We start from the raw sequence: 27,422 nt of genomic DNA, 5'->3' as shown, positions 1-27,422 counted from the left end.
TAAAACTTTTTAAAAAGAATAACATGGCCAAGTTCCAACAGGATTTAAGATCAGTTAGCTAAAATCAGATTCCCCCTAGCAGCTTTTAAAAGAGTAATTGAATTCAAGGAACTACCCACTGGCTCTGAAATGCAATGCAACCTATCATTAAATATGGTAGTAAGCTTTTTTAAAAAACCAGTAAAGCAAACATATGCTCACACCATAATGTGGCACAATGATTTCAAATAAAATATTTACAAAAAAGTTTGGTTTTATAAAGAGTTCCTAACTAACTATGAGCAAATAAAGGACTAACTATGCTTATAATTGATTTCACTAGTTCCATGTACATCTCTGAAGAGAAGAACATATCTATGAAAAGACTGAACATTTTCATTGGACTATCAATATACCTTGCTCGTAGTCAAGCAAATAGGTCAGGAATAACACTTTTACAGACTTCACTAGTTGCCATCAGACTGATGTTTTCTAAAGAATCACTAATTTTATATCTTCCAGAAAGTCATGAAGACCCTGAAGCATCACCCTATCTTATTAACAACTCCCCACTCTGCCCCCGTCATCACCATAGAAGCACTCAGGGTCAGGTCGGAGCTAGACCGTGAAGCGAAGCTCTGTTTCAGTATCCTCTCCCCACACAGACTGTCAGAATCCTCGGGCTACCTCTTCTGCCCAGGGTTCCCCCGCTGTGGCTCCTCCCACTTCCACCACCAGCACATTTTTCCTGGACAATGTCCAATGTACTTGCCTACGCCACTCTCCACCATCATCATTTACCTTTCCAAGTCCTCTTACCTGTGGCCCCTGGTCTTTGCAGATCAAATGATTACATATTTAGTGGTGCTGATAAATTAATTCATTACCTCATCCAACTAATTAGGTTTGCATTTTAAGAAGGTTTCTGGAGACAGTGTTTCTATTCTAAAAGGTAAGGACTATGTCTTAAGCCTCTTCTACATGTTCTATAAATTATAATATGGTGCAGATCTTAAAACAGGCACCAAATATAAACTTGGATTGAATTTCTGAAAAGAATGAAACCAGATGAGTCTTTCCAGGTTTTCCCCAATGCCTTTCCATCCATCTCCCCTCTCTCTCCCCACATGTCCATATGTTCATTCCAAGAGAGTTTATATTAGTCAAACTCTATGTGTCTCTAGGTAAAAACTACAAAATAAATCTAGAGTTTAATAGCTTGTTTCTATATTAGGTCCCCATTGAAGTCATTTGAACATACTTTGTATCAATTTCCTCTTCAATGAAATGGAGTTATTATTGATCTATTACTCCTAGAACTTTTGGTAACATTCTATTTTAGTAAAACACTTTGGGAGCCATCCAGAAAATCTTTTAGAGAAAACTAAATATGGACTATTAATCTTTTAAAATGTGCTAGCACCTACTGTGCACAAAGTGCTGTGTCAACTACAATGGAAGACACAAATATGGCTAATATTTTCTGCCTTTAAAAAGTGTAATGTGGAACTTTATAATCTAGGGTATTTTACTAATGATAAAATCCCATGAGCAATGGACAACAGTGTGGTAATTGTTGAGGGGGATAAGGTCAGTGGAGGTAGAAGCGAGTTTAGGGGGGATAAATAGTAATGGGAAAATACAATAAAAATCACATGGGTAAGAACATTTCTTTAAATGTGCAAAAGAGACAAATATACTTTTTACTAATCTGGTAGAATTTTCCCTATAAATAAATGAGAAAAAAAAGACGAACTTTCACAACTTGCTGAGAAGTTGTGGCCCAAAGGACATGGGCAAGTACCTGAACAATTTTCGGTTAACCTGGTAACTTAGAGCTGTCCTTTGACTGCCATGTGACTCCACAGACTGCAGTAATTCACTCAGAGTTCCTTGCTAATAGTGTTCACCTTGTTAAAGTTAACAGTGAGCTTCAGGTCCCGCTGGATGTACTCTGGGGCAATACAACACAGAACTTCAAAGCCCAAGAGACAGCTAAACAGAAATGAAGATAACAGTCAAGCTAGGGAAAGCTAAAAAACTTTGAGTGGTTCCAAACAGAGACACACACTCACAGTCCAAGAGAAGTCACATCAGGTTAGATGTTTAACTACACGTTGACTCTATCACAGAGCTTTGTTGCTGGGACAAATTTATATTATTCTATGACCTCCCTCTAGAGAGCATATTCATCTAAAAGTGATGCTGTTACAGGAAAATACTGAAATTTTAACATCAAGCCCCCTTCTATCAAAGTCATTTCATGGAAAAGCCCAGAAATTATAAGGTCAAAGATGTGTCTATCTTAAGGATTCAGGTAAGTCATTATTTTTCTTCCTAATTCCGGTTCAAATAGAGAAACACATTTCTGAAATGAATGGTCTTTGAACATTTGCTCCAAAAACAAGCAAAGACATTCAAGAATGAATCACATTCTCCCATTCTTGGAGGCTGATCTGCCAGCTTTTTATTCAACCCTCCAAGGAAAAATAATTTTCTAAGAGTACAAATAAAAACATCTATCACTTCAAACTTTTCCTCTCTTTGGAAGGCACACATTTTGACTCAGGATATGAACCTAGCAGTAAATGCAGCTGTCCAAGAAGTGTGTACAGGAAATGGGAGGGTGACAGGCAGGGAACAGTGAAAGGACAGTTTCATCTCATCTCTGAGAAGGCTTATGGAAAAGTTCTCCAAATATTTTATGGAATATTTGACAAGAGGAGTCAAATGTTTCAAATTTGGGTAAAAAGTTTACTGGTGGAGAAATATGGCAGAAATATTAAAGCACAAAAATTTCCAACTTTAGGCTTAGGGAAAAGAGTACTGTGTGTAGATGTGTTTTAATTGAGAAGTGCTAAAAGTAATTCAAGTCTTAGAAAAATCACAAAATTTCCACCTTATTAAGTATGAGTCCAGTTAACTTTGTCTCTTATCTGAGTATGACCCTACTATAGAAGTCGGGATCCACCTTCCCAAAAGAGATTTTTCTATACCTTTCATGTATTTTCTATAATGATCCCTCCTGACCACCACTCCTTACACTTAGTGCCCACTTTTTGAATTCAGTAAACCAAGCCACAGTATTGGGTTCTGAATATCAAATAAGTTTTGTTACATGCTGGCAAAGAAAGTGAATATGATTTATTTTAAAATAAATTTGCTTCAAGAAACACAATTAAGTACTTGGAACAGAAACATGGATCTTGGCCATCACTGTATCTCTGCAGGCTACCCTTCGCAGGCTAACCAAAAACTCATATTGGTTTTTAACCTGATCTGGTGATAAATTTACAGTGTCAGAGAAGCCTAGAGTTTAACAAAAAGGCTAATAGTCTCCCTATGTATCTGCTCCTTATCCCTTTGTATCATTGTTTTGGCCTTCCAGAGATGAGCACTAGAAATACATAAATACATAGATGTCTTTTTATATAGGCTTTTTCTAACCACATTTAGTTGCAGGGGTATAGAAAACACAAATGTGTTGACAAATGACAAGATGTTACTCACAGTAAAAATATTATTGCATACACAAAATTTCCTGTTATGGTGCATATATTGAAGGCAACTTTGTTCAAAATGAACTTCATATTAAGAAAAAATTATGCCTTCTCCTCTGTTCTAGCTTGATTTTGAATTCTCTGGAAGTAACAGTTTAGAAAACCTTACCCTGAACCTAATAATCACAAATAGACGTGAATTTCCCCCATGAGATGTCACAAATTAAAGGATGGATTCTATTTGGATCAAAAGTGGTTTTGGCCAGAAACTGATGGAAATATTTCAGATAAAGTATGTAAAGGATGTGGCTCTGGAGACACATTAAGGAGTGTTACTGCCAACCTCTGCTGAAAGGAGTGTTTTTTAATAATGATATCAAGATAGGCATATGCTATTTGAATTTATTATCTATATTTCAGTTAAGTCAAAGTTTTTAAAGACAAATTTGGCATCAAAAATATCATTCATATTTGTGAGGGCCTTAGAAACTCTAACCTCACAAGTGTTCATGTATAATGGGTTCTAATATCTTGATTACCCACAGAGCATATGTTATAGTTCTAATATCTACTAACAATAATAATAGGATATGTAATCCAGTTTCTTAGTGAGCTGGGTTGAATTATCTATTAATGTGAGATATCAAATGCTAAACATGGTGCATCAGAAATTCATATATTCTTCTCCATCAAACCCCAGCATCTTAAATCAAGGTAATATCACACTGCATAATCATAATTGGTGAGTAAAAACTGGAGCCAGCAACTGGAACAAGTTACACACAAAAAGAATAAGTCTGAGTGTACTTTTCCAAAGTAACTAAGTGCTCTTAGAACTATAACTCATTTGTGTGTGTATGTATGTGTGTGTGCATATATATAAAATCTCTACAGAGGGCATTAGACCTCAGCTAGGGTTATAAACCTAGATGCCTAGATGCCTTATACTGCTGGATTCAACTACTGGGCCAAAATAGTTCCAGCCAAAGGTTAGTCAGTATTCTCAGTGTTAACTATAGTTTTCCTAGTGGTTTATGTTATGTCTAGAAAGAGCATGACAAACAAGCCCATTCTGGATCAGAGAAGGAACAAGATAACACAACACTGAACCAAGGTCTATATTTGGTCATCAGCATGGGCAAATCCTAACTGCGTTTGGCAGAAATGCAGGTCTAATGATTCTTCCAAGCCTAATCAGAACACAGGGAAATGGCTACATTTGGTAACATTTTCAGCATACCACATTTCATATTAGAAATGGATCCAGTGCTTTGTCCAGTCTTTTATTTGAAGTCAGTGTTTAAAATTTTCCTATTGTCTTCCCTACCCTACATATCTTACAGAACCACCACACACAAGGAGGCAAATATTTTTCCATTAGATGTCTAGGGTGGAGATTCTATTGAGGTCAGTGTTTCAGAGCTTGGTACAGGATGTCCCTTCAGCTTTCTGAATCCTGGCTCAGTGAAACCACTGATAAGCTGAGCCTTTGCTCCTGATTTCCCACAGAACTGAAAAAAAAAAAAAAAAGTATAGCCAAAGTGACTCAGGAGAAATGGGTAAAATGTATTTTCCCAGCCCAGCAAGCTCCCTCTGCTGCCCCCACCAACAACATACTCCCACACATCAACTCTGTCTCTCTTTAATTTTTTTTCTTCCTCTTTAGCTTATGCTGTTCTTTTTTGGTCTCTGGCCCTAGTTATGACAGCTGATTGACATAGCTGGCAGCTCCCTTGCTGTCTGGTTAGGCAGAATTCCCCCTGCAAAATCAGGATGCAAAACAAAGAACAAACAGCAGTATAGAAAGGAAGACAGAACAAAACAAAACCAGGAAAGAAGCAACGTTGTTTGCTGAAAATATTTTTAAATTTTTTCAGAAAAGAAGAGCAAACCTTAAAAGATTGCTTTAATCTTCTGTGTTTTGTTCTTCCCTCTTTTCTTTCTAGCTATCCCTTCCCCCACCCCATACTCACCACACACTGCTTTTTGGCTTCCATTTCTCCATCTGCTTTCTTCCTTGTATTTTTTTTCCTGAGTCATAAAGATTTTATCAGGAGGAAGTTCCCCTATTTCTGACCTTCTACAGAGCCAAGCATTTGTTTTATTCTATTTATTTTTCCACCTGTAGGGTAGATGATTGCATCAAATGAATTGGTGAGCAATTATTGCTCTGCCTCCTTCCATTTAAGACCTTCCTTCCACTCTCTTACAGGAAATTGGATTTCATGCTGTCCCAAATACTACCAGCATGCAAGGTGCAACACCCTTAGACTAAGATACTCCACTGAAATCTTTTAACATGATAGATTGGCCTCTCTATTTCCCCCCAATTTATATATCTGTTCAGTAATTCATTTGCCTAAGAAGCTTCCCTCAGTTTTCTATCACGCTGTAAAAGCTCACATAAAATTATGTTTTTTAAGGTGTTGGTAACATGTAATCCCTTTGGTGGTATATTCCTTTTAATACTATTAAGGCAAAGAAATAAACATATAATGATGGAAATTTTCTGATTCTATAATGCAACAATCTACACTATTTGGGACAGAGGTTTGTCCTATGTATCGGGCAGGGTTCTAGAAGTCCCTTAATCTTCTAATAGTAACTTTGTATAAAATTTGAACTCAGTACTTTTCTGGTCATGATTTTTATGCATTTAGTTTTCCTGAACTTTTTGATGGTCTCTTAGCTTTTTTTTTTTTTACATTAATAGAGCATTCATCTCTTACATTATTTTTCAATATGGTTAAAATAAATGTATATAATATATAATATACATGGTTTATCTGATAAAAGGCTTGCATCCAGAATATACAAATAACTCTTAAAACTCAAAACCATGAAAACAAGCAACCAAATTTTAAAATGGCAAAAGATTAAACAGACATTTCTCTTCACCAAGAATTTACACAGATGGCAAATCCCATGTATACAGAGGTAAGACACAAAGATGCTCAGTACCATTAACCATTAGGGAAACACAAAACTGAAACATGAGATACTATCACACACCTATTAGAAAGGCTAAAATGAAAAACACTATGTATGCCAAACGTTGCTGAACATGGGGAAGAACTGGAACTCTTCATACCTTGCTGGTAGAGATGTAAAATGGTACAATCTGTTTGGAAATCAGTTTGGTGGTTTCCGAAATACTTGAAACACACAACCACCATATGATCTGGCCATTCTGCCCCTCGGTGTTTACTCATGACGGGACATGAAAGCACATGTGCATGCAAAGACTTATACACAAAGTCCATACTGCTTTCATTTGTAATAGCCCCAAACTGGAGACAGCATAAATGTCCACCAACAGGCGAGTGGAAAAACAAATTGTGGCATCTTTTATGCAGCAGAACACTATTTAGCATTAAAACATGAACTAATGTTATATACGTGCGACCACATAGATAAATCTCAAAATAATTACACAGTTTAAAAAGCCAGGATAAAAAAGGACAGGTTTTATGATTCAATTTCTATAAAATTCTAGGAAAATGCAAACTAATCTACAGGGACAGAGAGCAGATCAGTGATTGGCTGGTGGGGACCACACTAGGCAGGAGGGAGGAATCATAAAGGGACACAAGAGAATTTGTAGGGATAATGAATATGTCCACCACCTTGAGTGCGGTGATGGCTTCACGGGTCAAAACTTCAAACATGTGCAATTGATTGTATTCCAATTATACCTTGATAAAAATATGGTGGTTTGCCTCCCGAGACTTTTCTTTGCTTTCCACGCCCTACATTTAACTGACCTCCCTTTCCTTTTTCTATTGTTTCGATTCTACTTCTAGCAGCTCCTCCTCATCATGGGCCCTGTCCTGGAAGAAAGCCTGGCATCAGTGTTGAGAGTGTGTGGGAGCTAGGCAAGAGCCACAGAATGCCTGAAGTTTTCAGCTCTCAGAGTGAGCAAAACCTCTTCCATTTCCAGCTGCTGCTGTTACATTGGCCCAGCAAGTTGCCAGAAAGGAATACACTGTTTTCACCTCATGGCCTCTCTCCACTTTCTCTCTCCCTGAAATCAATAGCATTCAGCTCTTGTGACTGCATGTGGTTTGTCCCTCTCCACTGGTCTTTTGGGATTTGTGGGGATGTTATCTTAAGGGTTATATATGAGTTTTTTATTTGTTCTCTATTTCTGTGTGAATTTGGAGGGGAAACCACAAAAACTACATTGCTTGACATTCTTTTGAATTTTTGAGATTCTTTATTCTCAGGAATATTTTTATTGCTCTGCTGACATAAATAAAACATTGTGCTTAAGTAAGGTATCACATATTGAAATTGGGCATTTATCAAAGCAATATTATTGAGTGCCTACTACATGCCAGGTACTGTTCATGCTTTCAGGATGCGGTGGTAAACTAGTTAGGTAAGCTTCCTGCTCACATGAGGCTTACATTCACAAGGAAAGACAGACCAACATACAAAACAAATAAAATGCATTGATAAAGTCTGAATGCCTGTGCCCCACCCCCCATCCATCCTAATCCCCAAGATGATAGGGTTAGGAGGTGGGGCCTTTGGGAGCTGATCAGGTCCTGAGGGCTCTGCCCTCTTGATTGGGCTTAGTGCTCTTTCGGAAGAGGCCCCTGAGAGCTCCCTTGACCTTTCCACGGCGAGAGTTCACAGCAACCCTGTGCAGTCTGTGAACCAAAGAGTGGGCCCTCACTAGCCACCAAATCTGCTGGCACCATGATTTTGGACTTTGCATCCTCCAAAACTATGAGAAATAAATATGTGTTGTTTTTAAACTACCCAGTTTATGATATTTTTGTTATAGTAAACTGAAAAAATCATTTCAGTGTTACAAATTACCAGTAGGCAGGTGGTAACTGAAGCTTTAGTACTGGATGACATAACTTGGGGAAAGCATGGAAAATTAGAAAACACGGGACCCTTAATCATACTAAAATTTTAGGTGCAGAATTAAAAGAGAAGCCATGAAACAGAAAGAAATAAAAAAATCACAGAGCTGGGAGTAGGCCAGGAGAGATCAGGGCTATAAATTAAAATGGAGAAGAGTTTATAAAAGGAGGGAGGTGCAGAATTACTACTTCATAGAGCTTGTGCATGAAGAAAGGAGAGAGGTAGGGCAATAGTAGATCAAGGACGCAAACTTCAAAGACTGTTTTGTTAGGAATAGACATACTTGGTGTTTTGGGTTGCAGTGAGGAAGCAACAGGAAGGGAGAGAGTATAAAGAAATACTGATTTTTTATACCATTAGAATCCCATATGGAGTACATCTGAACATTTCCCAGCAAGCTTTAATGGAAGGAGGGTCACACACTGTGCTAGGCATTGGGTATATAGTGATGTAAACTATATTCTCTCCTGCTCCATGAGATGTACACAGTCTAGTGAACAGGGCAGGCAAATAGACTTGATTTATTAATTACATTGATTTTCTTAAATTGTCTGCATCAACATTTTGTACTGGATTGTAAACTAGTTGTTGGAATATTATTCCTACAAAGGCTCTTAGCAAATATCTACTCTTTTTCACATGATATAACTGAGTCATAAAAAGTATAAATAGCTTGTCTAAGGCTATAGCAGCTCATTAATAAAAGATTCCTGATTAGGGCAGAGTGTCCCAGGAATCTTTTTTATTTGAATAGCACCTATCTTACCGAAAGCACTCATATTTATATTTTAGATACTTAAACTATGTTTTAAATATTTAAAATGCATGGTCAATTCTAGCAAAAGAGCCCACTGGGCTAAATCTGAAACCATCCTGCTACTAACATCTAGAAATAATAGAAAAATGGGACAAAAATATAATACATATCTAAGTTTGAAAGGAAAAAACAAAAGGAAAGTCTCAGGCGGCAGAAACCAGGGAACAGAAAGCCCTACTCACAGCCCATGAGCTGACTCTGAAGCTGCCCTGGGGGAGGGCCGTCTCATTTGGCAACAGCCAGGGGCTTAGGGTTGCAAAGCACGGAGACAAGAACTTGGCCCTATATGATACAAGGTGTTAGAACTAAAACTGAGCACAAAGTCAGGACTTTCAAAGCCACACCCTCAGAGAAAAGAATAATAGAAAGAAAATAGACCACCACCCAAGGGAAATGACAGGAAAGCTTGTCTATGAGCTCTGGGGAAAAGAAAATGATAAAAATCCCAAGCCTACACACACTTCAGACTTAGAGACTGAATTTATATCACCCTCATAGTTTCAGGATTCCCCTAAAATAAGAAATTAATAAAATATTTATTTTTCCCTAGGGACACAAGGCAGAAGAAGTAAAAGTAAAACCACTCTGGGTGAATACTCCTTAAGTCCAGAAAACAGAGAATTCACACGCACACACGCACACACACACAGGGCACCACTAAAGATGAGCTCATAGTTAAAACTTACAAAGTGCATATACGCAAGCGTCAGCAACAAAATCAATGGAAGATTTAACTTCCTGTAGGAAATGTCGTTGATTTCCCTGCAAGTATGCTTTGGGCCTCGGACTTTACCATTTCATGTTCATTGTCAACTCCCAACTGCAGGTATCTGCATGTCACCTGAGGGCTGTCTCTAAAGCAGCAGCGTAAGTCACTCTGTCCTTGCACATAGCAGGATACAAGTTCCAAAGAGTTAACACCCCGGAGCAGCGCTCCACCAATGACTAATATGTAAATATCCCAGCTTCCTTGCTCCTGGGCAAGAGAGGAAGGTGTGATAACTCTGAGATGTGTTCTCGCTATTTCCCCACACATTTCCTTCACCTCCCAAACAAACCACTTGTACTTGAATCTTCTCAAAGTTAACTTCTTGGGGCACCAGAAGAAATTAAATAACAGAACAACAAATTGAATGAGAATTTAAAATGAATATATTTAAAAGTGTTAAAGACATGAAAGAAGGAATAGAAACTGTAAGTCAAGAACTAAATCTGGGAGATGGTGGCGACATAGGTGGGAGCAGAGTCCACTTCCCCTCAACGCCAGGGAAATACCTAGCTGATCTGAGGAGCAGAGCGAACAGCCAACAGTATTCCAGCATATATGAAGATCAGAGACCAAAGATAGAGGACATTGAAAGATCTGACGGTAAGAAGAGTGCTTAAGGACAATAAGGTCCCTGGGACCCGGGACTGGGACCCGGGACTGGACCCGTGCGGGACAAGGGTGGCAGAAGGCCCAGCCCAGGCGCAGGGTCTGCTGAAGGAGTCTTGGGAGAGGGCCAGGCTGAGCTGTGAGCAGCCAGGTGCTTGTTTGGACCAGGGGGGCTTGAATAGAAAGAATTTCTCAAAAAGAAAAAGAAAATAGAGGCACTCAGGGGCTAGTTAGAGAACTCTGGCAGCAGCCGCGGCCCCTGGTGCCCCTCCCCCCTCCGCCCCTGGACTGCGAGTGCGGGATTAGCAGCCCATGCGCTCACCTGAGGCCCGGTGAACTGGGGGCCCACACCTGAAACCTCAGGTGGGAGAGCATCTGGAGCAGAGGCTAGCTGCTCCACCCACAGGCCCAAAACAGCGGACCCGAGTGCTGCGTGACTCAGTCCCAGGGCAGCTGGATCTGCCAGCTGCATGTGTCCCAAGCACTAAGCGTCCCAAGCCCAAGGCGGCTGGATCTGCAGGCTGCCCGCGACCCAAGCCCAAAGCAGCTGGATTGGCTGATCAACCGCCTGACTGCCTGCCAGGGACCACATCTACAACGCCTACCTAACACCTGCGCACAGAGCCCTGCAGGGCCTACTAGCTCTCAAGGACAAAGGCAGAACACCCAGCAGAGGGGAGCTGCAGGGCTAGGGGACACTGCACGCTGAACAACAGGGAAGAGTGTGTCCCAGGAAGGGAGAAAAGTGAAACCAATCCTTCCAACCACCCCCTCCCGTTGCACAGACAGGACGACCAGCAGAACTAACCTGACCGGTTTAAAGCCAGCAGAAGATTTTTTTTTTCCTTACCTCCTTTCCCTCTGAATTCCTTCTTCCTTTCTTTTTTTTTCTTTTTCATTCCTTCTTCCTCCCATCCTTTACCTTTTGTATGCCTTCTTCCTGCCTTCTTTTATCTATTTCTATGTTTTAATTTTTGTTAAAATTTATTCTTATCTTGCCTCCAATCTTTCTTTATTCCTTCTTCCTTCCTTCCTTCCTTTCCTCCTTTTCTATTTCCTTTTTCCCTCCTTCCCTTCTTTTTTTTTTCTTCCCCCCTTTCTCTTTTTCCCACAGGTAAGACAACAAAACCTGGAGTGCTGAAAAGACTAGAGTTAGACCGTGTTACACCCATAAACATCAGCTCAAGACCAGTGAGCACAGGAGATTAAGGAGACAGCACCACCGAATCCCATTGGCATTCCACCATAGAAGTTCATACCATAAACCCAGGGAGTCAGAGCAGATCAATTTAAGAACCAGAGGATAACAAGAAGAGTCTCACAAACAATGGGAAGACAAAGAAACCATTCCCAAATGAAAGGAAAGGAGGAAGTCTCAGAAACAATGCTAACTGAAAAAGAGGCAAGTCAACTATCAGATACTGAGTTCAAAGCAATGGTTATCAGGAAGCTCACTGAGCTCTCTGAGCTCAAAGAGAACCACCAGAAACTACAGGGAAACTACAATGAACTCACTGCAAACTTTATCAACATGAAAAAGGAAATAGAAACTATCAACAAGAGCCAAGAAGAAATGAAGAATACAATTACTGAACTGAAGAACACAGTAGAAGGAATCAAAAGAAGGCTTGGTGAAGCAGAAGATCGGATCAGAGAGCTGGAGGACAAAGTAGAAAAAAACACCCAGAAAGAGCAAGAAAAGGAAAAGAGGCTCAGAAAGAATGAAGAGGCAATAAGGGAAATGCAGGACAACATGAAACATGACAATATCCGTATAATAGGAATACCAGGAGAAGAAGAAGAGCAAGGGATAGAAAACCTGTCTGAAAAAGTAATGATGGAAAATTTCCCTAATCTGAGAAGAGAAAAAGTCACCCAAATCCAGGAATCACAGAGAGTCCCAAGCAAGAGGAACCCAAAGAGACCCACTGCAAGACACATCATAATTAAAATGGCAAATTTCCAAGACAATGAGAGGATCTTAAAAGCAGCAAGGGAGAAACAGGAAGTAATGTACAAGGGAGCCGCAATAAGGTTAGCAACTGACTTCTCAATGGAAACGCTCTAAGCCAGAACAGAATGGCAAAAAATATTCCAAGTAATGAGAACCAGAGGCCTGCAACCAAGGCTACTTTACCCAGCAAGGCTCTCAATCAGGATAGAAGGCCAAATAAAGAGTTTCCCAGACAAAAGAAGTCTAAAAGAATACACTTCCACCAAACCAGCTCTGCAAGAGATGCTAAAGGGACTGCTTTAAGGAAAGGAAGGAAAAGAGAAAGACAGAGGATTACAGGTAGGAATAAAGGCAATGAATAACTTCCTATCGATAATAAACTTAAACGTAAATGGATTAAATGCTCCAATCAAAAGACATAGAATAGCTGAATGGATAAGAAAACATGACCCACACATATGCTGCCTATAAGAGACCCATCTCAGGACAAAATACTTACACAGACTGAAAGTGAAGGGCTAGAAACAAATTTTCCAAGCAAACGGACAGGAAAAAAAAGCAGGGGTAGCAATACTCATATCAGACAAAATAGACTTCCAAGGAAGGGCCATAAAGAGAGACCCGGAAGGTCGCTTCATAATACTCAAAGGAAGAATCCACGAAGAAGACATAAACATTGTAAATATATATGCACCCAACATAGGAGCACCCAAACACATTAAGAAAATCTTGGAGGACTTCAAGAAAGATATTGACAGCAACACAATTATAGTAGGGGAATTTAACACCCCACTGTCAAAAATGGACAGGTCTTCCAGACAAAATATCAACAAGGATATTGTGTCACTTAACAATACCCTAGAGGAAATGGACTTAACTGATATATATAGAGTTTTTCATCCCAAAGAAGCAAAATACACATTCCTTTCAAGTGTACATGGAACTTTCTCAAAGATAGACCACATGATAGGACACAAAGCAAGCCTCAACAAATTCAAGAAAATTGAAATCATATCAAGCATTTTCTCTGACCACGAGGGGCTGAAACTAGAAACCAACCCCAAAAGAAAAAACCCAAAACACTCGAAATCATGGAGACTGAATAGCATGCTATTAAACAATGAATGGGTCAAGAACGAGATTAGGGAAGAAATCAAAAACTTTCTGGAAACAAATGAAAATGAACTCACAACAACCCAAAACCTATGGGACACAGCAAAGGCAGTCCTGAGAGGGAAGTTCATAGCAATACAGGCCTACCTTAAAAAGATACAAACATTTCAAACAAACAACCTAACCCTATGCCTACAAGAACTGGAGGAACAACAACAAAGACAGCCCAGAGCAAGCAGAAGGAAGGAAATAACCAAGATCAGAGCAGAACTAAATGACATAGAGACTAAAAGCACAATTCTAAGGATCAATGAATCCAGGACCTGGTTCTTTGAAAAGATAAATCGACAAGCCTTTAAGTAGGCTCATGAAGAAAAAAAGAGAGAGGATCAAAGTAAACACAATTAGAAATGAAAGAGGAGAGATTACAACTGATACCACAGAAATACAAAGGATTGTAAGAAATTACTACAAAGAGCTGTATGCCAAGAAATTTGAAAACCTAGGCGAAATGGACACATTTCTAGAAAAATATAATCTTCCAAAACTGAATGAAGAAGAAGCAGAAAACCTGAACAGACCAATAACAGCAGAGGAAATTGAAGCAGTCATCAAAAAACTCCCAACACACAAAAGCCCTGGACCAGATGGCTTCACAGGAGAATTCTACAAAGCATTTAAGGAAGAGCTAACCCCTATCCTTCACAGACTATTCGAAAAAATCCAAACTGATGGAAGCCTCCCAAACTCTTTTTATGAAGCCAGAATCATCCTAATCCCAAAACCAGATAAAGATACAACGAAGAAAAAAAACTTCAGGCCAATATCTCTGATGAACATAGACGCTAAAATTCTCAACAAAATATTGGCAAACCACATCCAGCAATACATTAAAAAGATCATCCACCATGACCAAGTGGGATTCATCCCAGGGATGCAAGGATGGTACAATATTCACAAATCAATAAACATAATACATCACATCAACAACAGCAAAGACAAAAATCACATGATCATATCAATAGATGCAGAAAAAGCATTTGAAAAGATACAGCACCCATTTCTGATAAAAACACTCAGCAAAGTGGGAATAGAGGGAGCATTCCTCAACATAATAAGGGCCATATATGAGAGACCTACAGCCAACATCATATTCAATGGACAAAAACTTAGAGCTTTCCCACTAAGATCAGGAACAAGACAAGGATGCCCTCTCTCACCACTCCTATTCAACATAGTATTGGAAGTCCTAGCCACAGCAATCAGACAAGAAAAAGCAATAAAAGGTATCCAAATTGGAAAGGAGGAAATGAAACTGTCACTGTTTGTAGGTGACATGATAGTGTACATGGAAAATCCTATAGACTCCACCAAAAACTACTCCACCTAATAAATGAATTTGGCAAAACAGCAGCATACAAAGTCAATACTCAGAAATCAAAGGCATTCCTGTACACCTACAACAAAACTGCAGAAACAGAAATCAGGAAAAAAATGCCATTTGATAGAGCAATAAGAAAAATAAAGTACCTAGGAATAAACCTAACAAAGGAGGTAAAAGACCTACACTCAGAAAACTACACAACCTTGAAGAAAGAAATTAAGGAAGACACAAACAAATGGAAGCATGTACCATGCTCATGGATTGGAAGAATTAACATCATCAAAATGGCCATACTACCCAAAGCAATTTATAGATTCAATGCAATCCCTATTAAAGTACCCATGACATATTTCACAGATATAGAACGAACATTTCAGAAATTTATATGGAACCATAACCGACCCCGAATAGCTGCAGCAATTTTGAGGAAGAAGAACAAAGCAGGAGGGATCACAATACCTGATATCAAACTGTATTACAAGGCCACTGTAATCAAAACAGCCTGGTACTGGCATAAAAACAGGCACATAGACCAATGGAACAGAACAGAGAGCCCAGAAATAAACTCAAGTCTCTACGGTCAATTAATATTTGACAAAGGAGGCAGGAGCATAAAATGGAGCAAAAACAGCCCCTTCAACAGATGGTGTTGGGAGATCTGGACAGCTACGTGCAAAAAAATGAAATTTGATCACCAACTTACGCCATACACAAATATAAACTCAAGATGGATAAAAGACTTAAATATAAGTTGTAACACCATAAAAGTCCTCGAGGAAAACATTGGCAGGAAAATCTCAGACATTCCACGTAGCAACATCCTCACAGACATATCCCCTAAAGCAAGGGACATAAAGGAAAGAATAAACAAATGGGACCTGATCAAAAGAAAAAGCTTCTGCAAGGCTAAAGAAAATAGCACCAAATTACAAAGAGAACCAACAGTATGGGAAAACATATTTGCCAATGATACCTCAGACAAGGGTCTGATCTCCAAAATGTATAAAGAACTCACACAACTCCACTCCAGGAAGACAAACAACCCAATTAAAAAATGGGCAAAGCACTTGAACAGACACTTCTCCAAGGAAGACATACAGAGGGCCCAGAGACATATGAAAAGATGCTCAGCATCACTAGCCATCAGAGAGATGCAAATTAAAACCGCAATGAGGTATCATCTCACACCAGTCAGAGTGGCCAGCATAAACAAATCCACAAACAAATGTTGGAGAGGATGTGGAGAAAAGGGAACCCTAGTGCACTGTTGGTGGGAATGCAGACTGGTGAGGCCACTGTGGAAAACAGTATGGAATTTCCTCAGAAAACTAAAAATGGAACCGCCCTTTGACCCAGCAATTCTGCTGCTGGGATTATACCCTAAGAACCCTGAAACACCAATCCAAAAGAACCTATGCACCCCAATGTTCATAGCAGCACAATTTACAATAGCCAAGTACTGGAAGCAACCGAAGTGCCCATCAGCAAACGAGTGGATCCAAAAACTATGGTATATTTACACAATGGAATTCTACGCAGCAGAGAGAAAGAAGGAGCTTATACCCTTTGCAACAGCATGGATGGAACTGGAGAGCATTATGCTAAGTGAAATAAGCCAGGCGGTGAGGGACAAATACCATATGATCTCACCTTTAACTGGAACATAATCAACAGAAGAAAAAGCAAACAAAATACAACCAGAGACATTGAGGGGGGGAACAGTCTAGCAGTGGTCAGGGGGGAGTGGGGTGGGGACAGTGGGAAGAGGGGATTGCAGGAACTATTATAAAGGACACAAGGACAAAATCAGGGGGGATGGTGGGGGAGGGAGGTGGGTTTGCCTGGGGTGGGGGGTAGGGAAGGGGAGAAAAGGCATACAACTGTAATTTAATAACAATAAAAAATAAATAAAAAAAGAACTAAATCTGTAGGCAAAAGAAGAGGTTGATTTAGAAAAGAAAGGAATAGAATAAAAATTATAATCATTAAAACTTCAGGAACTGTGTTCAACAGAAGGTTAGACAAAAACACAAATCATTGATCAAAAGCATAAATTTTAGGAAACTACTGAGAGTAAAAGAAAAAAGAGATTAAAAATATGAAAAAAATAGATAAAAGCTTGGGGGGATATACCAAGAAGAACCAATATATCTCCAAAAAACAACATAAAATAATGGAATCCAGAAGTATTAAAAAATAGAATAACACAGAGTTTTCTGCAGTTAAAGAAAGACAAGAACACTCAGATTGAAGAAACACTTTCCTGAACAAGATAGGCAAAAATAATTTGTACTTAGTCACATTCCTAGTGAAATGGAAAAATCACCAAAAGCAAAAATCTGAAAAGCAGCCAAAGAGCGGAGTGCATTGGTGGAACTATCCACTACAAGCCCAACGAACTTATTTCAGTAGCAATAATATATATCAAACAATATCTTTAGTGTATTAGGAGAAAATAACTATTGACTCTCAATTCTATGCCCAGCCAAACTATTACTGATGAGAAAGGCAAAATAAAGTGCTCCTCAGTTGAGCAAAAATGCAGGAAGTCTGACATTCAGAGGTTCTTCCTAAAAGAAATGTTTAAAATTCAACTGTAGGAAGAGGAAATTATGGAAGAAAAAATGGAATGTAGAAACCAATAGTGATCAAAGTAATAGATAAATATGTACAGAAACCTGAATAAACATTGAATGTCAGTGGTAACAATCACTTACTAAGAGGGAGGTGCTAAAACCAAGGTTGTACGAGGTAATAATGCTAGGTAATAATAGCATGTTAGATAGGGATGGTAATAAAAGTTACAGAACTCTCATGATCTTATATTGCTGGACAGGAAGATAGGTATATTAATAATCTTTAGAGTATCTTAAATCAAAAGTGAACATTAAAAAAATACCAGGATAACTAAGAGAAGTGGGAAGTATTTTACACAGGCTAGTAGAGGAAAAAATGGGAAAATAAAGAAAACTTTGTCAATCCAATATAAGGCAAGTAAGGAGAAGCAATGAATGACAACAAAAGGGTCAACAGAAATCACAAAAGATGCTGTATAAACACACATATCAGTAATCACAATGAAAGTAAACTGTAGAAACTCAGATTGGATTTTTTAAAAATCTAATTATATGGTACTTTAAGAGAATCAAAAATATAGCAGAGGTAAGAAAAGTAGCAAATAGTAAAATGGCATATTAAAAAAGAATATTATCAGTAGAAACTAAAAAGGCCATGGAAATTTTGAAAAAATCATATCATTTGTGTCAGTTAGTTACTGCTCTATTACAAAGCTTCCCAAAATTCAGAGACTTAAAAACACAAGTATTTATAATTTCTCATGAGTCTCAGGTCAGCAGGAAACTTGTGCTGATATGGACCAGGATCAGCTGACCTTGACTGGGCTCACTAACACATCTACAGTCAAGTAGGCAGTGGGCCAGAGGCTGCTCTTCGAGGGTGGCTGCATTTGCATGCAAGGGAGGGGTGCTAAGTGGGCCATGTCTCTCATCACACGCAGACTAACTTGAGCAGTTGCCCGATTTTAAGAAATGAAACACAAAAGGCCTCTCAAGGCCCAAGCTTGAAAGTGGTCCACTGCCATTTCTCCTTCATTCTATTGGCCAAGCAAGTCACAGACCAACCCAGACAAGAAAGTGATAAAACAGATCCCACTTTTTGGTGGGAGAAACTACAAAATCATGGCAAAGAGCATGGACATCTACAGAAGCCATTAACAGAGATGATCAATGCAATCAAACTGCCACACTCGCAAGCACTAACAAAAATAAAACCAATGTTACTACAATATTAGAGAAAATTCATATTTAAGGCTAAGAGTGATAAGGATAATGAGAGTCAATACATATGAACAATGAACATGTCATAGAAAGCTGTAACAGTATCAAACCTGGAGCTACCTAACCAAAACAAGCCTAAAAACTGACCGAAGTACATGGAAAATTTACAAGTCACAAATATAATAGAAGATATTAAGGGGCCACACAACTTAATTAAAAAGACTACAAATTAGTTAGGATATAGAAGATGTGAATAGCAATATGACCTTACTTAATCTAATTACACATATAGAATTCTGCATATGAAAATCAATATATGCACATTCCTTTTAAGCTTATATTGGAACATTTACAAAATAAACAGGTATTTGGCTCAAAAAATGCTAACAAACACCAAAGAATTTATATAATACCTACCATATTATATCTCTTACCACAAAGAACAAAATAAGAAAAAACAAAACTTTATAGCAAAAAGATAATTACTCCCTGAATAAAAGATAGTCCCTCTGCAAAAAATAAAACAAACTCTTAAGTTTGGAAATTTAAAAACACACAGATGTAATGAATCAAAATTAAAACTACAATGTATATTAGCAAAATATTTAGGCCTACAGTGCAATGAATATACTGCACATCGACATTTAAGAGTGTAGCTAAAGCAGCATTTGGGAGAAACTGTATTGCTGACACAATACCAACTAGCAATAAAATTGTGAGACAAATATGACAGCTAATGTTAATTCAACACTAGAGCTCTGTATAATTTCCTTTAATCTCAGAGCAAAAAACCCGTTCAGTTAACTACTATCATTACCTTTACTTCACAGATGAGAAACTGAATGTCAGAACTTCACTGCTTTGCCTAAGGTGATGGAGAGATAGCATTCAAACACAGGCCTTCCTGCGTCGGAGCCCACGTGCTTTGCACATGTGTGCCCACACATGTACTGTCACGGAAAGGCCTCTAAGACACATTTTTTAAGTAAAACAGAAAGATTTCTAATAATTCTTATGCATAAGCCCATTTATGTCACATTGGATTTTAAGATTATGCATGTGAATATATGCATGGATTTATGTAAACAAATATTTTATGTTAAAGCTGCAGCACGGAAGTGAGGACAACCCAGAGTGAAAGGAGATGTTCAAGCTTTAGGCTACATGCTCCTGACTGGATACTTTTACAATTTGTTGTTGGAAAACAATTCCAATGGGGAAGCTTCAAATAATAAATGCACAAAAACCCATATATATATATCCATGAAAGAGTAGGCCCATTGTTAAAAAGAGTAACCAGGAGAAAGAGTGCTAGGGGTGTGTGGGCCCTGCATACATGCAGTTCCAATGTGTCCTTTGGAGTGAGTTTTATGACTCCACGACTGGATTATTCTCACAATGAAGTAGCCCTCCAAGAGCTAACAAAGGCTGCATCACATAAACATTAACTTATTTAACGCATTAACTCTGTGCCAGTCAGGATGCTATGTTCTGGGATCTAAGTGAGTGAGATCATAGTAATGTCCCTAAAGATACTTAGAGTTTCGTGGAACATGATGGGCCTCTGTGCTCTGTATTCAGTCCTAGATGGCAGGATGGCAGTGGCTAATACACAGGATTTCTAGAGAAAAGAGAATTTCAGAACCAATTTAAAAGCCTAAAAGAAATATCAGTTGGTATCCAAAGTTCTAAAGCAAAATTAGCAAAGATCAAAACGGAGTAAAGATTTGGAGCAACAGGAATGATTTTTCTCCCTGAAACCACCTGCATGTACTGCTTTATAAACTATGAACATCTTTTTCCACTGTCACTACACAATCATAAGCACTTTCTTGTAATATTTGTCTTCCTGTTGCTTATATCCCAAGAAATGTCACAGTACATGCATTCCAAAGGATATGATGGTTTTCCCTCCATCAAAACAGTTTTAAAAATCAGAAGCATTTCCACTTGTTCTAAACTTATCATTACCATACTTTGTTGCTGCTTTTGAATTTAATCCCCAATTTAGCTGACAATTACAGAGCAGGCAGGCAAATTCTCTAAGCAGTTAGGCCAAGAGGGTTCCATGAAAGGGTAACTAACACTTACAGACCACCAGAGCATTGGATTGACTTAATAGTTTCTGAGAAAAAGGTCAAAAACAGCTAAGAATGTCAAATTAGATTGAAATCCTAAGTACTTAACCCACTGAGGTACAGAAAAATAGCACGTGGAACATGAAAAAAGTTGTCATTTTTATTATATTTCTAAAAATTTGTACACTCTGTTCAGGCAAGTAATGGTACTAGAGGAAATAATCTGAAAGATTGAAGATGGCAAACGTTTGACATGCCGTAGGAGGTAAAATCTGACTCTTTAACAAAAGTACTTTCCAGCATCCTGTACTTAAAAAGAATTTCCACTTTTGTTTTTTCAAAATAACGTTAGAATAAAAAGGAAATACAAATACCCCAGGTTAGATAAGAAAACAGAGATCCGAAAGAGTGAAGTAACTTAACGAGGATCATACCATAGTGTTCAGTCAATGACTCTGTTATTAGAAGAAGCACAACGACAAACCTGTTTCTTCTGACTGACCTTGTCCCGATGACCACACATTACCAATTTAATTCCATCCCTTAGGAGTCTCCACGTTACCTGGGTCTGATTGTGAAGTTTACAAATTAGAAGATCCACTTGAGGCTAGTTTTCTTCATCTTGAATCTTTCCAAAGTCTGAGGCAAAGAAAAAAAAAACTAGTTTTCTTTTTTGGATATTTGTACATTCCCTGAAAATTATTGACTTTAGTTTCTTAATAGCAGAGGCACATATGACTAGAGACAAAACAACATACTGTCTGATTAAAAGATGTTACAATGATTCTATTTGTTTGATAATTTTTTTCTAATTTAGCTTCTGATAAGAGAGAAATATGTTGAAGGGATAAGAGAGAATAAGTTTCAATGCACTGACTTTAATCTTTGGCAATAAATGATGTCCTTTAGGCCAGTTAGTTAGTCACGAATATATAATCACCTCAATTTCCCCTTTTATGGCCAAGGGAAGATGAGATGCTGCTGAATATTTATAAATGCATTGTCTATGTAAACTATGCTGTTTTCTAGTGGGAGGGAATACAAATGAGACTGAGCAAAATAAATGAAAACACCAACTTGCTTTTCCCAAGAAAGTATGTCCTGGGACCCATGGCCCTTTTCTATTTGCTATTTCTATGTTTAGCTAACCTTGGGCTAAAGTGCTGTGAGACATTGAAAAAACCCAAAGAGCAAGAAGTACATGTAACAGGAGGGGTAGGATCGTCAGTCTATCTGAGGGGAAGATATGAGAAAGAGAAATCACAGAGTTTGTAATCCAGTTATGGTGAAAACACCTATTCACATGAAGTGACTGACTAGGTATGAGATTGTTGACTAATGTAAACTAATATGCAGGAAACTCCCATTAACCATCACCAATAGGCAATTAGCATGAGCTGTGATTAATTTCATGTTTTCATTCATCTATGTTTAGCTTGGGGGTGGGAGGGATTGAGAAGCACCACAAACACATTTTTATTGTTTAAAAACTATTCAAAATGTGCTTTTGGGCCTTTGCTGTTCTGATAAGAAATATAGTTACAGTAGCCATCCATATTGGATTTTGGAGCTCCCATTTCAAATACTCAAATGCACTGGTTTTGCTAATCTTTCACTCAGGATTTTGTAGAGACATCAGTCTATCAACATGAATATCATCAACCTGTTATAGAGCTGAAGATTAAGAAGTTTTAACAGATAGCCATAAATGCATGTATGAATGAATATACTCCAAGTTTTTCTATGACAAATATATATTCATTTTATTAACATTTTTAAATGAAGTATATCAAAAATATTATAGTTTACCCAAGATTCAGGTTAATTGATCCAACGACAAATTCACAAATGTAAAGGAAGCATTTACAGAGATTAATGTAATTAATCCAGATATTAGACTTGAGTCGTATGAAAATATAAACTGAGATTTTTGATACATCATAATATTAATTCTAATATCATGCCAGACAACATAGGTTCATCCACTCAAAACTTATTCCCCAAAAGTTTCTTCCGTCTTTACTCCCTCTACTCTAAAATTTGGAAATTTGAATATTCCATTTCCCCAGCTTCTCTTCTAACTAAGGTGGCCATGTGACACAGATCTCCCCACAAGGGGAGGTATGCAGAATTCTGCTGAAAAGGCTTCCCTTCCAAAAAAAAGGCAAAATATCACAAAGTTCTGTTTTCCTCTTTTTCCTGATTGAAATACACAGAATACTTGAAGGTTCCATAGGCATCCTTATCCCAATGAGTCAACACAGCAAGAAAAATGTGAAGAGAACTCCCTCCAGCCACATGGGCCCCGGTATTGTAAGGCAGTTACATCATTGCCAGAAGCGACCCTTCCTAGCTGTCATCCTGTGCAGACCAAAAAATGCCAACAGAATCCTTTTTTGTTTTTGAGCTATTGTTCGTTCTGGTTCTTATAGCCCTCCACACCCCTAAAAATAAAAAATGTCTCCTATTTTTACAAACTATTATCTCATTGTTTCTAACCACAAACTTGTGCAGTAGGCTAAGTAGTATTAGTCATGGAAATAGTGACAATATTAACAATTACAGTAATAATAATAGCATCTTAGACTTATAGTACTTATTATGAGTTGCCAATAGGCTAAGTGTTTTATAAAGCATTTTCATAAAAGCCCTAGTCTTATTAAAGCACCCTCAAGATTTTTTAAATATTAGTTTAAAAACATACCACAAATTATTCTTTTTTTGTTTGTTTTGCAAAGGTTCTTTATTTTTTACTTTTTAACTTTCTTTAGTCAATCAAATTCAATTCAAAATACAAATAATTCTTAGCCATTTTGAAAAAAACATCAAGAAACATCAGAGAGAGAGTCATTTAGCCACATTGTCTCAAGGACAGCTCATCTGAAGAGAGGACCATCTGTCTTTCTTGCACTCTGCCCACTGAGCTGGCCTGGGTGTCGCTCTTCTGCTCCCATAAACGCACTTCAACAATCCCATTGTGCCTCGTGCCGCATTCTGGGAGAGTCACCTGTCTGTCTCCCCAGCAAGATTCTCATGAATTTTTATATTGTGAACACTTTATATAACACTGGAATTATTCAATAAATGTGTCCAGCAAACAAATAAATATTTAAAAACTTGTCTTCAACTTTCTGTTCTGTAATAACCCTCCTGTTCCTCTTTAATTATTTCATTGGGTTATATTGTCCTTTATTTTTATCTCTAGCTTTTGGAAAAAATCTGAAAGGGATTATAACAATTTGACTGTGATTGTGGGGACTGGTGTACCTCCAGGACATTAGTATATTTTGTTTAATTTATAAATACGATGAGCCTCTGGTGTTCTGTCCCCTCACCAAAGAAAAAGGAGCCAAAATAGTAAACTTGATGTTGAGTTAATTACTTGTTTCACTGAAGGAAATGACATTTCAAACACAACAGTAAATATTATCTGTTTATGAAACACACTTTAAGTCCAGATTATACACCTAAAAAGTGAAAAATATTCCCTTACTGGCTAAGACTTTCCTATATGAGTTGATTTTTCCATTATCAAAATAATACTGATTATTTTCAACTATATATATGTATATATATGCATATATATACACATACACACATGTACATATATATTTATATATAGGATATATATTTATATACAGGATAAATACATCACACACACACACATATATACACAATTCTATGAAAACATTTGGCTCACATATGTACTAGAATTAATAAAACTGTTAAATTTTACCCTCAAAACATAAAAATAATGACAAGGTCAATGAAATCCCAAAGTTGGTAAAAAATTCAAATTTTAGTCTCTGAATTCTTGATATTAATAATTGGCATTCACAAGATCTGTTGAATATGTCCTTTATATTTATTATCCTTGTATACCTCCTATATTGAGAAATCAGCATTATTATTTAAAATTCAAGGAATAATATTTCTGTCTTTGACAACTGTACTCTTGGAAATTAATCTCATTATTTTAGCTATCAATACCCATGTTTTTAAGCAAAGGGCTTTGTAAATGTTATTGGTCTATGTTTTGTTTAGATCATTATCAGTTTGCAATTATATGCTTTTTAAAATGCATTGAGACATTAGATCAATAAACATAAACTGAATTAAGGAAGGAAAATTGTTATTGCGATAATTATGTCATGGGTTTGAATAGCTACCTATGAACAGATTTTTGGATGAAAAAATTCAGTTATAAAATTGTGGTTGCATGCAGTTAAATTGCATATGTTTGGGATTATATTATATAAAGCAACAAAACTGTGTGCATCATCTTCCCTTTCTTCCTTCTGAGCAAGCAAGATCCCCAAAGTAGCTTTGAGGATACTTTATTTATGGGCCTGCTAGTTCAGAAGCCACACACCAATTCATCACGCTCCTGCTTTGCGCCATCTGTTATAAATAAATATCCCTGCCTGCAACTTTCTGTCGGGGCATGTGTTTACTGTTATGCAGATGAATGCAATATGGGAGGACATTAAAGTTAAAAAAGAGAAAAACTGCTTATGAAAATGTCTATCGAACGTATATATTCCTACTACTTGTGTACAAAGGTTCAGATCACATGAAGGCCTACAGCCCAGGCAAGCTCTGACTCAGAGCTCCTTGTTTAGCGTGCAGCCAGCCCCCTTGGGGAATAGGGAAAAACAAGCAGGGGCGACGTGGCCTGGTCAACAAAGAAGTGCGCGGCCAGAGCCTTCTTCCCCCGAGACCTTTTAGCCATTTCACACAACATACTGCTGTGACTTTGGGGAGGGAAGGGCAGATAGGTAATGTGGGGACAGTGTTGGAGTTCCAAAGGCAGCAGTCAGCATCCAGGCTAAAGAGCGAAAAGAAGCCCCCAGGGGCCTGTGAGAAGCACAGAGACATGGCCAGAGCTCTCAGACCGCGCAACATAAGTATATAGAAAATGCTTGAAGTGGACAGACCCTGGAATCAAGTCAAACAGTCAGAAATGGATGACAGTGGCTCTGAGAGTGTGGAGCGCTAAACAATCTCTGGAACCAGTTTCCGGGTGCTCACACACGCCTAGACAGTGAAGGCACTTTTCTCCTATAGCACCTCTTTACCACCTTCCCGGAATTCCCACGGACCCACAAATATACAGAGGAGCCATCCACAGAGAAGGGTATATCCACTGTACTTCAGCACGTAGAGTTATCTGTAACCCCATATGTCAGTAAGAAGACACAAGCTCCAGAAAAATCACATGAAGGGATATAGTGATGAAACAATATCTTACTGACTTTCTAAAAGCATAAACTGGGCTTTTTCCTAGAATAGGAAAATCAATAAAATTAGAATGTGCAATCTCAAGATATTTGACTTTTGATTGCTTTAACTGATTACGTTTAGAGTATAATAACCTAAGCTTAGAGCGAATAACCATACATAACATCATGATTACTTTTTAATCAGTAGTGCATATTGAAAACATAACTTTGGTGGTGAAAAGAAATTTGGTACTTAATGGTGGTAATTTTATCTTAAAAAGCTATTTACAATCATGATTTGTTCTTCATGCTATAAATTTAAAAAATTATATGACTTGGCTGTGAATGTATTGGAAGTATTTACAGCTCAGGTAGACTCTTTTATGAGGGAGGACCAAAAAAACCCCAGAATTATCTTCTGGAGGGCAGACCCCCTAGTACAGTCTTCCCCTGCTAGGTGAGTCTTCTAAGAACCCATCTGTGTCAGTATACCAGCTGGTGCTGTTGTGAGAGGCTGTGTTCAGCTTCAGTGAATTTTTTTTGAAGATTCTTTCAACACGTTTGCCCATTTCATGATGGGTGATTTACTAGTGCACCTGGCCACACTGAGCTGAGTGTTCAGCAGTTTTTGACCCAAAATGGTATGGCCCCTGTGCCCCACCTTCCCTGTTCACCCCATCTTGCCCAGAGCAACCTGTTTTTTGTTTCCCTGGATGAAAAAGTCCTCAAAAAGAAATGACTTGCCAATGTGGAACAGGTGAAACAAAAAACAGCAAAAGCACTAAAAGGCACCAAGATTGAAGCATTCAAAAACTGTTTAGAGCAGTGGAAAAAGTCTCAATAGATGCATTGCATCAAATGGAGTGTACTTTGAAGGTGACTAAATTTTAAATGTGTAAGAATAAATACATGATTTTTTATAAATAAATTTCAGTTTTTTGGGGTCCCCCCTCATACTTCATAAATCTGTATAAGGAGAAGTTACCTCCAAATTAACATGAGACAATAAATAATTTCCTGACTTCAAGATAAACTACAACCCTCATATCCCAGAGTATCATTTTTTAAATATTTGATTATGCTGTTATAGTTATAATTTGTCCCCCATTGCCACCCCACCCCATACCCCTAGCCCTCTCAGGTAATCCCCCCACCTTTGTTCTTGTCCATGGGCCATCAGTATAAGTTTTTGGCTACTCCATTTCCTATGTTGCCCTTTACATCCCCATGGCTATTCTGTAGCTACCTATTTGTTTTTCTTAATCCCCTCACCTCTTCACCCATTCCCCCCCACCCCCCTCCCATCTGACAACCATCAAAACACT

Source organism: Desmodus rotundus, chromosome 7 (assembly GCF_022682495.2).
Source record: "Desmodus rotundus isolate HL8 chromosome 7, HLdesRot8A.1, whole genome shotgun sequence".
Classification (NCBI taxonomy): domain Eukaryota; kingdom Metazoa; phylum Chordata; class Mammalia; order Chiroptera; family Phyllostomidae; genus Desmodus; species Desmodus rotundus.
Note: the sequence above shows the minus strand (reverse complement) of the source record.